General features: G+C 45.9%; 1 pseudogene; it reads right to left on the bottom strand.

The window, feature by feature from the left end:
* Nucleotides 1-6,601: 6,601 nt before the first annotated feature.
* LOC134486035 (igE-binding protein-like) lies at nt 6,602-8,669 on the bottom strand (annotated as a pseudogene).
* Between the last annotated feature and the right edge of the window lie 5,654 nt (nt 8,670-14,323).

Raw genomic sequence — 14,323 nt, 5'->3', positions numbered from 1 at the left:
AGCAAGAGCTCAGCCTTGTGAATAGTCCTTTGGGTCTGTTGCAGGGACTTTAAGAATGTGCCAGGGGAATGGCTAGTAACTTTTACCTAGTGAACATCTCAATATGAGTGGCATCTGACCCTTAGGGCTAAAAATAGGAGGTTAGTCCAATTTTCATAGCTTTCATCGACACATTTATTTCATCCTTCCTGATTTTTGCAGCCTCTATGCACAATGTAATTTTAGATGAACATTTAGGGCTTTTGCCAGATTTAGGGGAAAGTTTGATCATGAAGGTGAGGGCATTGTCAAATCTCAGAGGTAGAGGCAACCCATATACAGAATTTTTTGTCTTCTGATAACAGCAGAGAGTATGGGTCTCTTGTTCAACAAGAACTGCCATCCATTTGCCTCCTGTTTCTTCTGGTCACTTGGTTTCCTCCTGTGTTCTTTCTGTCAAGGTGAGGAGTCCCCACTCTCTAAAGAGGGCCTATGGACACTGGCATTGGCAAATGCATGTCAACTGTTTGTATTATGCATGTCTTTGCACTTCTCCCAGCAAAATGAATGGGATAAAGCCAGAAGGTCAGCCCTTTTTGCTGAAGTCCATTGGCTGAGGGACTGGGCCGATACCATCCTGGATAGGTGACCACTGCAAACTAGTATACCTGATTTCATGTTGAACAAAGCTGCTCCATATAAAACCTCTTCATGCCTGTAGGAAGTGCAGAGTGCAGCTGCAGTGGAGCCCAGAGTGGAAGCCAGAGGCTTCCAGCCAGCCCCAGAGCAGAGCAGGATGCAGCAGCCACAACTGCAGAGGTAGCAGCAATCAGGCCTGGGTTCCTGCTTAAGACAGGAGATGAAGCTGATCACATCCACCTTCTACCACAGCTATGGTTGTTTCTGTATTGTCAGACCCTGCCGGCAGGATCTGAGCTTTGAGATCCTATTGATCAGAACTGGAGGAGACAGAGCCTGGGCATTTCCTGGAGTACATCTCCCTTATGTGGTTTGTTGTGGGGTCTCTCCATGTCCATGGCTATGTCCCTCCTCTGTTCGGTGGAGTCTGATGACCTGAACTTGGCTGCTGTCCTGGAGTGGCTCCTTTGGTTTATCATCTGGTAGTGGGCTGGGTGGGCTGACGGCTATTGTTTTATTAAGTCAGATATGGGTCTGGCCCAGAAGACATGCCTCATAATGGGTTATTTCAATGTTATGCATCCACTTACTGCAGTTCCCCTCAGGAGGTCCATTACAATGATGGAGATGTAAGTTAATAACAGTTCCTGGCACAAAGTCAATGTATTTATTAGTATGGTTGTAGCAGCAACTGATCACAAAAAAGCAGGCCAAACAAGATCAAGTCTTTTGTATAGATAGGCCACTAGCCTCCTCCAGGGTCACAGTGCCTGAGACATCCATCATTGTCCCGCGCTTCATCTCGCCAGCAGGAACGACGCGGCACACACAGGATCCTACTACAGAAAAGCTTTAATGCGTCTTGAGAGGGAGAGCATAAGCTTACAATGCGGAGACGGAGAGTGAGGAATAACCGTCCCTTATATAGGAAACTATCCTCGCCTAGGACGTGTCACTCTCTGACTGGTCGCTGCCAATTATGCCAGATGACGTACCAAAACGTACGTGTCCCTTTGAGTAGGGACGTTACCAGGCGCCTGCGTATTGCCCTTTTTACTAGGTGCGTTCTGCCGGATGCCGGTGCCATCTTGTAATGGAGTTTGTGAGGACAGCTCCTCACATATGTGAGGACAGCTCCTCGGACAGCTCCTCACATCTCTGTGAGGACAGCTCCTCGGACAGCTCCTCACATCTCCCCCTTTTCTGTTTTTTTAAGCAAACAGGACACCCAGATATAGGAGGGTGAAGACAGATGTCATATCCTCGTACAAAGTTGGCGAACCTGTACAAGAGAGATACCCTTAGGCTGTTGTTGGGACCCAGGGCACTCCCGACCCGTCGCACTGCCATTTTTCGAGGGAGGGAAAACTGGGGCAGAAACCCTCATGTAATATGACATGCCTTCCAGGGAGCATATTTGGTAGAACTTCCCTGTGCAATGCTAAGCACGTCACCCCTCATGGGCTGCTCAAGCCGGACACTCTAATCCTGTGCAATGAACCGAGGTTCTAGGAGTGCAAGAGCTGTCCAGCCGGCGACCTGTTGCCTGAGCATGGTCAACCAGATATCGGCTGACGCTCCTTGTTCAAGGGCTACAAGCGCCTGGGCGATCACTACTTTGTCTTTTCTTGTTTGAGATCTCAATTTGCAAAGCGACCAGAGGAGTAACACTAATCCACAGCAGAGGATCACTCCAAAAGGTCCGACTCCCACCCATTCCTTGAAATAAGAGACTGCTGAGGCGATCCAGGACGACAATCCCTCCGTCAAAGACAGGTCCAGTCGGGTAGAATTTACTTGAATGATGGTTGCTCTCAGCTCCCGAAGTGTCTGTTCAAACTCCGAGGTCCAATTCTGTAACAGATGCTGTGAAAGACTCTTAGACAGATTAGCAGCTCGGGTAAATTTGTCATATTATATGGAGGTGACACAAAGGCCTGGGAGTTTTTGCTCACAGCCAAGCTGGGCCAGTTGCCATAGAATGTCTAATTGCTCTCGGACCAGATCTATACGTTGGTTGACAAGCATAAGGCCTCCCTATATCTGAGTATTGGCTGAGGCCTGTCTGTCCCGAGCCACAGAGATGGTGGCCCATAAATCATTGATACTTTGGGTTGTCTGAACTGAATTTGACAAGGCCAATGCCGAGGCAGTAACCGAGGCAGCGACTGCTGTCGTAGCAATAATGCCAGCAATAATTGCAGAAGTACCAAAATCTCTTTTTCCTCTAAATAAGGTCATGGTCCCCGGGGCATCAACAGGGATCGGGATAAAGCGAGGCATGCGGGTAACTACTGCGATATTTTATATGAGTAGCTGTCCAGACAGAGGCAGCAGGTTTGATGTTCCCCGTCCAGGATAATGACAACCGTCCCTTTTCGCCCTTTCCTCCAAGTAGCATCGCCATGGGCGTAAGATCAGTGCAGCTACCATTAACCCAATGTAAGGCCACCACCATAGAGAACTGTGGCATTAGCCACAATGTCCTCCTCACCAGTTCCCCATGTGGCCTCCCTTAACCAAGCAGAAGATTGATTATATAACATAATGCAAGGGAGATCAAAAGATGTTTTGTTGAATATGCCAAAACAAAGGCTGCCCTTAAGGGGAATAGTCCTATTTTCTTTTAGTCGTTCAACCTGTGGATCCTTAGGTAAATAGGCCAACCCTAAATCCCTGTTAGTGGTACATCACCGGCATCGGGAGTGGAAAGGTTGACATTATTCCCCATCGTAGCTCGCCCTGCACCGTTGCTGGCATCCATGGAAGAAGAGTGAGGAGGTCCAGGAGTCCCAGTCCCTTCTTGATCACTTGCTGTGATGCTCCGAGTAAGTCGTCCTGGGATCCATATGGGATTTTCATTGTCCTGTGGAAAAACACAGACAGCTCCCCTGGATCTTATTAAAACAGGATCCGGGCCTTTCCATTCATTTGTTAATACATCCTTCCATTTGACTAATTCTTTTGTCCTCTTGGGCTCTGAGCAATGTCGCTCAGCCGCTGTTTGTCCAGCTTCATCAAGATTTAAAAAATTTAAGGTAAAAAGGGCCAGAGCAGTGGCCACTCGGGGTGTTGGGGGGAGTTCTATCATAATTCCCCTTCTTTGTTTTATTAAATATGATTTGAGTGTCCGATGAGCACGCTCTATGATTCCCTGTTCTTGAGGGTTGTAGGGCAGGCCCGTCAGGTGGGTAACCTGCATCTGAGCACAAAACTGACGGAATTTTTGAGATGTGTAGGCGGGGCCATTGTCAGTTTTTACACATTTTGGCTTTCCCCAAGCACTCCATGCTTCAAGGCAGTGCTGAATGACATGTGTTGTTTTTTCTCCTGTAAGTGGGGTGGCATGTAGAATGCCAGAACATGTGTCTATAGATACATGCACATACTGTAATTTTCCAAAAGTAGAATTATGAGTAACATCCATTTGCCAGATTTGCAATGGCTGTATTCCTCTTGGGTTGACCCCGATGTGAGGAACTGGGAGGAACTGGCAGCACTGTTGGCATTGGGTGACTATATCACGTGCCTCTTTTCTAGTTATAGAGAAGAGGCGGCGTAAAGTTTCTGAGGTGACATGGAAATTGCCATGAAAGGCTTTAGCGGCCTCTAAAGGAGAGGCCAGGGCCACAGCTATCATTTTTGTGGCTTTGTCAGCCAAATCATTCTCTGAACTCATTGGGCCAGGGAGTCCAGAATGGGCCCGTATATGAGTAATGTATACAGGGAATCTTCTATTTAATAGGATAATTTGGATTTTTCGGAAAATATCTGCCACCTTACTAGTGGTTTTAATTATACCGGCGGTTTCAAGAATACTAACAGCATTAACCATATAGGAGGAATCTGAAACAATATTTAGAGGAACCTGGAATTTTTCAATGACCTCCATGACCACTAGGCATTCTACCACTTGGGGTGAGGTTTCAAAATATTGTCGTGTGAATACTTGGGAGTTTACCACATATGCGCCCACCCCTGTTTTTGACCCATCCGTATACACCGTTATCCCCTCCTTTAATGGTTTGTGGGATGTGATGCGAGGGAAAACAATAGGTTGTGATCTTGCGAAACACAATAGGGGGTGTTTAGGATAATGATTATCTATCTTCCCTGTAAAGGATGTGAGCAGCACTGCCCAATCATCAGAGGTAGCGGCTAGAGTTTGGACCTGGTAGGGTGTATATGGGATAATCAAGGATTGGGGTGGAGTCCCAAAATGACAGATGGCAGCTTTTAGGCCCTTAATAGCCAGATGTGCTACTGCGGCTGGATACCAATCAATAATCTTCACAGGGGAAGCATGTGGATGGATCCATAACAGTGGACCTTGTTGCCATAAAACGGCAGTGGGTAAATCCTTGGTATCTAGTACACAGAGTGAAAAAGGTAGAGACCAATCAATGCGTTGCAATTGGGCCTGTTTTATGGCATCTTCTACTTTTAGTAAGGCCTTGGTTGCAGCGGGAGTTAGCACACGAGGGGAGGTGATGTGGCCGTCCCCTTCCAATATTTCGAACAAAGGTTTTAATTCCGTGGAAGGGATTTTCAAAAATGGTCTCAACCAGTTGATATCTCCCAAGAGCTTCTGAAAGTCATTAAGAGTATGGAGGTGGTCTCTACGGATTTCCAGTTTCTGGGGTATAATCTTATGAGGGAAAATAATGGATCCTAGAAAATGACCTGTGTCAGCAATTTGGACCTTTTCTGTAGCAATATGTAAGTCCCATTGTTTAAGGGTTTTTTGTAATAAGGAATAGGCTTGTTTGAGTAATTCTAAGTCTTTATGACACATCAATATATCATCCATGTAATGGATTAACAGTAAATTTGGATAGGTCTCCCTGACTGGTTTGAGGGCTTCCTGAACATATAACTGACACATCGTAGGGCTGTTGGCCATGCCCTGAGGTAGGACCTTCCACTGGTATCTTTTATCAGGTTCAATATGATTAATTGATGGAACAGTAAAAGCAAACCTGGGCCTATCTGGGGGGTAAAGAGGAATAGAGAAAAAACAATCCTTGATATCTATTATTACCAAATTCCAATCTTTTTGTAGGGCCGAGAGTATAGGAAGGCCCCGCTGAATGGGTCCAAGGGATTCCATCTGATCATTAATGGCCCTCAAGTCATGGAGTAGTCGCCATTTTCCTGATTTTTTCCTTATTACAAAAATTGGGGTGTTCCAAGGAGAGGTAGAGGGCTCCAAATGTCCCAATCTTAATTGTTCATCCACCAGTCCTGTAGCTGCCTGTAATTTCTCAGAGGTTAATGGCCATTGGGGAACCCACACTGTGTCCTCCGTCCTCCATGGTATGGGTAGTGCTGCCCCAATGGCGCCTAGGAAAAACCCAGGCCTTGTTTATGGGGGTTGGCGATCGGTTCAATGGGCGTGAGACAACCCTGTTCTAATCTCCCAAGGCCTTTCCCTTCCTTATAGCCCATCCTTGACATCATGTGGGCCACTTGTGGGGGGTATTCATTAGATAAGGTCAGTCCCATGGTCTGCATAACATCCCTCCCCCAAAGATTAACAGGCAGGGGAAGTACATAAGGAATAAATTGTCCCTGTCGGCCATCGGCAGTTGTCCAAGTTAGAGTGGCAGAGCTGATCATAGGGCATGACTGGTAGCCTAATCCTTGTAGTGAGTGAGAAGATTTTGTGGTAGGCCATGATTGAGGCCACCATTTTGAGGAAATTATACTTTTATCAGCCCCAGTATCCAGTATGCCTTCGAATTTCTTTCCATTAATTTCTAAGCTCAATTTTGGGTGGTTGTTAAGGTGAACCACCAAATATGCCGAATCATGACCAGTGGACCCCATGGGTCCCTTAGTATCCTGTATCGTGGCCTGGAAGCACGGAAGGAGTAATAACTGTGCTATTCTATCTCCTTTACTTATGGAAAAAACCCCATCAGGACTTGAACAAAGAATCTGAATATCAAGAGAGCGCTGAGCTTCAACCAGGCCTGGATGGACTATCAGTCCTTGTAGGGTGAGAGATCCTCTCCCAAGGACAAGGCCTATGGTTCCCGGGGGTAGAGGCCCCACAGTCTGAGCAGGAATTGGCTGAATGCCCATCTGGGGCATTAGAAAGAAGTCTGAGGCGGCACGCAGGTCCAATTTTGTGTCGCCTCTTGGGGGACCTCCTCTGCCGGGGTCGTGGCCCTATGAAAGCAGTTCCCATATCTTTGAGGGCCCTGGGACTGGGGGCCCACCAGCCCGTTTTTTGACATCTCATTAGGTCGAGTCTCCAAAGGAGGGAGTAGTTTGCCTTAGTGTCTCTCACTGATCGGCACTGGTCAGCCCTATGGTAGCCTTTGCCACATCGGACACAGAGGGTTGCAGACCCCCTGTCTCTTTTTGTCATCCTGCAGTCTCTTTTTAGATGGCCTGTTTTCCCACATTGAAAGCATGATCTTTTATCCGTCCCTTTAACGGGGCGTCGCTGGAACTGGAGAATGGCAGCCGCCAGGCCTGAGTTAGTAAGGGGCCCTCCAAGTTCCCTGCAAACTCTAAGCCAATCCTGTAGCCCTTTATTTCTTCGGGGAGCTATGGCTGTTCGGCACTCCTGGGTGGCTTGCTCGAAAACGAGCTGTTCTATTAGTGGTGCTGCTTGTTCAGGATCGCCAAAGATTCGTCCTTCAGCCTCTGTCATTCTAGCTACAAAATCTGAGAAATTTTCCTGGGGTCCCTGAACGATTTTTGTAAGTTGATTATCAATCCCTCCTCTCCTGGACAGTGCCTTCCAGGCTCTAATAGCTGTGCTGGAGACCTGAGCATAGGCGCCCCAGTGGTAAGCAAACTGATCAGCTGCAAAGCGGCCCTGTCCTGTTAAGAGTTCGAAAGTCCATTCTTGTTGCTCAGGTATTAAGGCCGTAGCATTTGCTCTGGCCTGTTTTTGGGCTGCCTCATACCAGAGCGCTTTCCATTCCATGTATTGGCCCATGCTGGCAAGGGCTGCCTTAGCAATCATCTGCCAATCAGCTGGTGTCAATGCTGTCATGGCCAACCTGTCGAGTTGTGTTAGAGTAAAGTTGGCTGTGACTCCATACTTTCTAACTGATTCCGCTAATTCCTTAATCTGATTATATTCAACAGGGGCATGGACCCGTCCTCCCTCCGGAGTCTCAAAGATAGGAAATGTCATACTCAGCTTTCTTCTCACCCTCTCGGGGACTAGTGAGAAGGCGCGTGAGCGTGTCTCATATGGAGGAGGCGCCGTTGGTGGCGGCCGCGCTAGAAGGCTTCTATTACTTCCCCTACATTCATCTGGGTAATATCTTTCCTCCTCATATTTAGCTGCTTCCTCATCTAGCTCAGCCTCCTCCTCTGAGTCTAAGGTTTTATTTTCAGAGCTTTCAGAACTGTCGAGGTTCAGCGCTTCTAGCTCTTTCACAGGGTATAGGCTGGCTCCCCCTCCTGGTTTATGTGTAGAGGAGGAAGTGCTGGAATCTGAAAATTTCAACGCTCCCTTGTCTTTGGACTTACCGGGAGGGCACTTTTTCTTTCTTAGGACGTCTTTTTTCTTGCACGCGCCCAACCTCTCACTACGTTTGGTTTCTGACAGACTTTCCCGGACTATCTCGAGAGTGGCCTGTCCTTCTACTACTGCTGCCTTACACGTTTCATCCTTTAAACAATTCTTAACCAGCTTCCATATAGCTTTGGTCCCTAGGCGCAGATCCTCTTCCACCAATTTTCTGTCAAGGTCTTTTCCAAGTTTGTTCCATGAGGCAATCGTAAACGAGCCTGAACAGGCAAACCACGGCGCCACCCTCTCCACCTCCTTCACAAAGTTTTTAAGTGTTCCTCCTCCAATCTTGATGTTCCTCTGCTTTAACACTATTTCCAAGGCCGTGACCACAGACTGTGAGGATCCCATGATGGGCCAGGAACGTCGGCGGCTTATCTACGTCCGTCTGACAAGGCGTGAGGTGAAAGGGTAGAAACGGACACGCTGCTCTCTTATGTATGGGAGTCTTACACGCGCCTCACCAGACGGTGCCGCTTATCTACGTCGGCCTTATCACGTCCTTGTTCCTCAACAGTCAAAATCGAAGGTAAAAGGGAGCTGCGCGAAGCTCACTTATATACGAGAGACTGAGATGCGCCTTCAGCTGCTGTGATCGTCCTTTTAACAGCGAAAACGGTGAAAACAGAACATAAAGAGTAGGGTGGCTCCCAGGACAAATACTATAGCCTCAACAAATCCTTCCCAAGGCGGTGACAACCCCAGACCAAAGTCCAAGAGAGGGCTGCCTCTCCGAACGTATCTACCTGCAGTTCTGAATCCTCCTTGTCGCCAAGGGATCTCCGAAGGTGCTGACGATGGTGAGGTCTTTCCCGGGTTTTCGGCACCAGATGTCCCACGCTTCGTCTCGCCAGCAGGAACGACGCGGCACACACAGGATCCTACTACAGAAAAGCTTTAATGCGTCTTGAGAGGGAGAGCATAAGCTTACGATGCGGAGACAGAGAGTGAGGAATAACCGTCCCTTATATAGGAAACTATCCTCGCCTAGGACGTGTCACTCTCTGACTGGTCGCTGCCAATTATGCCAGATGACGTAACAAAACGTACGTGTCCCTTTGAGTAGGGACGTTACCAGGCACCTGCGTATTGCCCTTTTTACTAGGTGCGTTCTGCCGGATGCCGGTGCCATCTTGTAATGGAGTTTGTGAGGACAGCTCCTCACATATGTGAGGACAGCTCCTCGGACAGCTCCTCACATCTCTGTGAGGACAGCTCCTCGGACAGCTCCTCACACATCATAGCCATCCTACTGCATAAAACTCCTTCTGGGCCTGTGTCCACCACCCACAATGCTGCTCAGGAGCCCCTACTGCTAGCATCACCTTAGCATGAGTAGCACCTACTTGCAGCCACAGTTGCTGTCAGAAGAGGGGTGCAGCATGGATGGGCCAGCATGACCTATGAGCTTATGGGAAGTTGTGTATCATCCCAGGGGCAGCAGTAGCTGTTGTCCCAGGAGGGCTCACTTTCCTTCTCTTTTAGATCTTTGACTCCAATCAATAGAAGTGACAGAAATATACAGAGAGATAAATACATAGAGAAAATTATCAGGGTCCCAACCATACATTCATGCACCTGAAGAGACCATATGGACCCCAGTCATAGATCCTCACCACCTGCATCTCATTGGCATCCTACACAGAAGGTGCCTTAACCAAACTTAACTCTAGAAGTGACAAACCAGGCAACTTTCAATCTTGATCCATTTTTGGGGTGGAGGTGTCAGATTCTTTTAAAGCATTGGCCATCAAGGAGATTTCATGAAGAACATCTCAGGTTATACAACTCTCAGAGTTCTTGACCATTACATTCTTTCCATCTCCAGGAAACTCCAAGACCACCAGTGTTTCAAGGTCTGGACCCGAGATGGAGCTATGTTACTGGGAGTGGATTTTGAGGTTGCAAAGGCCCCCACCATTCCCAGTTAGCATTTGTTTTCTTCTACTTCCTCATCAACATCAGAGCTCTCAGCTGTTAATGCCTCATGTTCTTGCTCTAAAACTCTGAAATTGCAAGTCCCCAATTAAATATGTTGTTCTATATGTCGCCTGGGTCACCTGTTTAGTCCTTCTTAGTTATAGCATTCTGTTAATAGAAATAGCAACAAAAATCAAGCTTTCTGATTTTGTAGATTCTTTGCCAGGGCATGGTAAGATCTAGCTACCTTCACTGTGATGATTTTCAAGACTATACTGATTTCTAAATCTTGCTTTTCTCAAAGATTGGAATGGTCCCCTTGTCAATAACAGATGGGGCCTGCTGATTCTTTTTACTAAGTCAGGTAATAGTGAAGGGCAGGAAAAGGAAGCTCCAAACACCCAACTGCAATTCGCTGTGAACTTAGCTTTGCTACACATGGAGGCCATTATGGGAAGAGAAAGCCATCCATTCCAGGCAGTCCAATGAGAGGAAGTGATTGGCTTCATCCAGAGAATAGGTTGAGTAGAGTTAAATTTTGCATTTCTGATAACTTCCAGGTAGTGAAGCTACTGGTGCTTGTCCAGGTCAGTTTCAGAAGTGTTGGTCTAGCATGCCTGACTGGTAAGTGAGGAGGTTGTTCAGGTTTTGATATTTATGGAATTTCTACTTTCCAGGACTTCTAGGAATACATGGCAAGTAGGCTTCAGTCTAAATGAATAACTTGTCTTCACAGTTTGCATGGTGGGTAATGTTTGTTGATCATCAACTTGACAGCACCTGGAATCTCACTGGAGACACACCTCTAGGCACCCAAGTGGAAGATCATTTGATTATTAGCTCTACTATATAAGGCATTGCTAGATTTAGGTTAGCCTCTGGACATGCCTGTGCAGAACTCTTTTGATTAGATTAATTGAAATGGGGAGACCCACCCTCTATGGTTGACTGGGATAGTGGACTGGATATGGTCGATGAAGTGATTTGAATACCAGCATCTCCCTCTGATCTCTGCTTGCAGTCAGTACAAGAGCTCTCAAGCGCCTGCTGTCTTGACTTTCCACTACGGTGCATCTTGCAACTATAAAACTAAGTAAACTTCTCTCCCTTAACTGTTGCTTTTGTACACATATTTAGTCAGAGCAACAGAGAAGTGACAAAGCCAATCAACTTTCACTTAAGCTCGTCAAAATCCACAGGAATCTCAGCCAGGAGTCATATCCTATTCTCCAGGAAAACTGGAAATTTAGGAGGAAGAGACACTCTTTCACAGTGCTTCTCCATTCACAAGCATTTTATGGGAACACAGACACTCAAGAGACAGAAAGTGGTTAACTGAAATGGAACTGAAAGGACACAGACCCCAGTCACATGGTGGATCCCATGAGTCAGACGGTAGATCCCACTAGCTCTGCTTCCTAAGCCACCGTGTACTTATCTCCTTTTTCCCTGCTACCTGACTCCAGCTCCATCTTGTCTGCATCTTTCTGCCATGTGTCATGGTATTACCACTTTAATTTCCCATGATTCTGTGCTTTTCCCTTTGTATTCTGATGGCCATGGTGCCTGTTCAAAAAACACCATGCTGTGATGGATTTACTCCTGGTGATATCCTATAGCCACAAAGTTGAACTCAATCATTAACCTTAGTGGTTTGAATTCTGCTGTGCCTAACACAAGTTTTTGTTCACATTTAGAGTACAGAAGCTTTGACTCCTTTTTATCTTTGAGGGGGGTCTTTCGACTAGGCTTCTCTGCCCCTGCACATAGCGTCTCTATGTCCCCTTTCAAGTACATAAATCATAAAATAACCCTCCCTCTGATTCGGTTGGTTTCATAGCATGAAAAACCAGGGCCAGGCTCTTTACAGATTCATTACTTCCTTACCTTGTCCAGTACAAAGACTGCAGCACTGTATCAGGTGAGACACGTACTCTCATGCTCCCTGATGGAACTGCTCCCCCACCCTGTCAGAGTCCACATCCCTTGGTGAGCCCCCAACTCCATCCTGTCCCTAGCCTGAGCCTGAGTCCTAGCCTGAGACCCAGCCCATGTCCTAGCCCGAGACCTGGCCCTAGAACTAACCCTTGTCTGAGCACCAGTCCGAGCTCCGGACCTGGTCAGAGTCAGAGACTAAGCCCTATCCTGCGCCAGAGCACAAACCCTAGCCCTATCCCTGGCCCAAGACCTTGCCCAAGCCTGAGCCTGAGCCAGAGCCCGAGTCCGAGCCCGTGCCCTAGCCGTAGGGTCAACTAAAATACAATTTTATTAGTCTGGTCTCTTAGTCTGCAGCACATCTATCTAGGTTCTTATGGCTCTTAGAGTCTCTAGGGAGAAGTAGTGTGTAATTCTTATAGGAGGACTGCATTTATATGTTACTAGTCCTTTTCCCCTTGCAGCTTTTATTACACTTTCTTTGTTCTCCATGCTTACTGGCTTAGGTAATATATGCCCAGGGGTATTCTTTTTCAACTCCAGGCCATTTCATATTCTGTTTGCTCCTTTTACTTTGATAAGTCTCTTATTTAAGTTAAGGACATTTTCTTCTGTATTTTTGTTGACAATGTTTTTTTCTTTGTTTTGTTTTGTGGGTTTTTTGCTTTTGACCCGAGTTTCTTTTCGTCCTTCTTATATACTTTATTGTCTTTATCATTTTATTATTATATTTGTTATTTTGTCCAAAACCCCTATCTATTTCTTCGATATTTTCTCACAGGATTGACTTTCTTTCTTTCTTTTTCCTTCCTTCCTTCCTTCCTTCCTTCCTTCCTTCCTTCCTTCCTTTCTTCCTTCTTTCTTTTTATTTTCTTTTTTTCAGAACGGGGGACTAAACCCAGGGCCTTGCATTTGCTAGGCAAAGGCTCTACCACTGAGCTAAATCCCCAACCCCCTCTCTCCTCTTTCTCTTTTTCTCTCTTTCTTTCTTTCTTTCTTTCTTTCTTTCTTTCTTTCTCTCTCTCTCTTTCTTTCTTTCTTTCCATTTCCTTTCTTCTTATTCCCCCTCCACTCTTTTCCTCCTTTTCGATTTAACATATTCCTCTATCTATGTATCCATTCCTCCTATCATCTCTTCAATGCCTGAGATTCTCTATTCCATCTGTTGTAGTCTGTTATTAAAATCTGCCTCTGAGAGACTATTTGAGTTCCTACCTTTTACTCATCCACATCTCCCTGTTTAGGTTTTCTTTATTCATTTCCTTCCACAGTTAGGGTTTTCACAGATTTTTTTTATTTTTCTCTTTAAAGACCTCTATCATATGTGCAAATGCTGTTTTACACTCTTTTTTTATTCTTGTTCTTCCGTCATGTTGACATATTCAGGGCCTTCTGTGATAGTGTTGATGGTCTCTAATAGACATTTGAATGCCCTGGCTGTGACTGGTTGTGTTTTTGTACTAGACTGTAGGTATCTGGGATTGGGAAGATTGTAATTCTAGGTGCTGGAGTCTGGTTTTGTGTGATAGAAAGTATTTGATCTCAACCATGAATTTCTACCCATCCTTTGTTCATTTAGTTTCTGGATAAAAGATGCATACAAGCTTTATATTTACAATAATCCTTAATTAGCACATGAACTGGGCAGATAGCTATCCTGTACACTATTATGCATATTTCTCAGCCAATAATTCCATTACATAATTTGCCATGGTTTTGTCTGGACTGCTTTTAACCCCAATTAGCCAATTCACATGGCCATTATCTAAAGATTCTTACCTCATAGTGGCTTCTCCTCTGCTCTGTTTACCTTTTTCTATCTACCCCTGTCATGGTCTCCTCCCATCCCCAAGCTGGGAACACCAGGGAACACCGATCTCAAGATCTCAATTCTGCACAGCTTTTGAGTGTAGGCATTTTTATTAACAATTCAGAAATAACTTGGGGGCGAGGTCTTTTAAGAATATGGATTAGTGTTTTCTTTTTTTGTTTTATTGTTGTTGTTGTTGTTGTTGTTTTTTTGGCTCTGTCTGTCTGTTTGTTTGTTTGGTTGGTTGGTTTTTGAGACTGTGTTTCTCTTATATTTTTGGTTGTGAGCCTAGCCTTTAACAGCTGAGCCATCTCTCCAGCCCGAGACAGTGTTTCTCTATTAGTATTTTCAAAAGGCAATTGTTTGATTAAGATATCTGGGGTCAGAGAAAGGACCACCCGTTTCCTTAAATCTTGTGTATGGTAATCAAGAAATTCTACTAAACCTTTTGATGGTCCCTGTTACCCTTCAGCCCCAGGGCTTATATAGGTACCTCTGGA

The sequence above is a fragment of the Rattus norvegicus genome, chromosome 3, assembly GCF_036323735.1.
Source record: "Rattus norvegicus strain BN/NHsdMcwi chromosome 3, GRCr8, whole genome shotgun sequence".
Lineage (NCBI taxonomy): Eukaryota > Metazoa > Chordata > Mammalia > Rodentia > Muridae > Rattus > Rattus norvegicus.
Note: the sequence above shows the minus strand (reverse complement) of the source record. Positions and strands in the feature narration are given on the sequence as shown.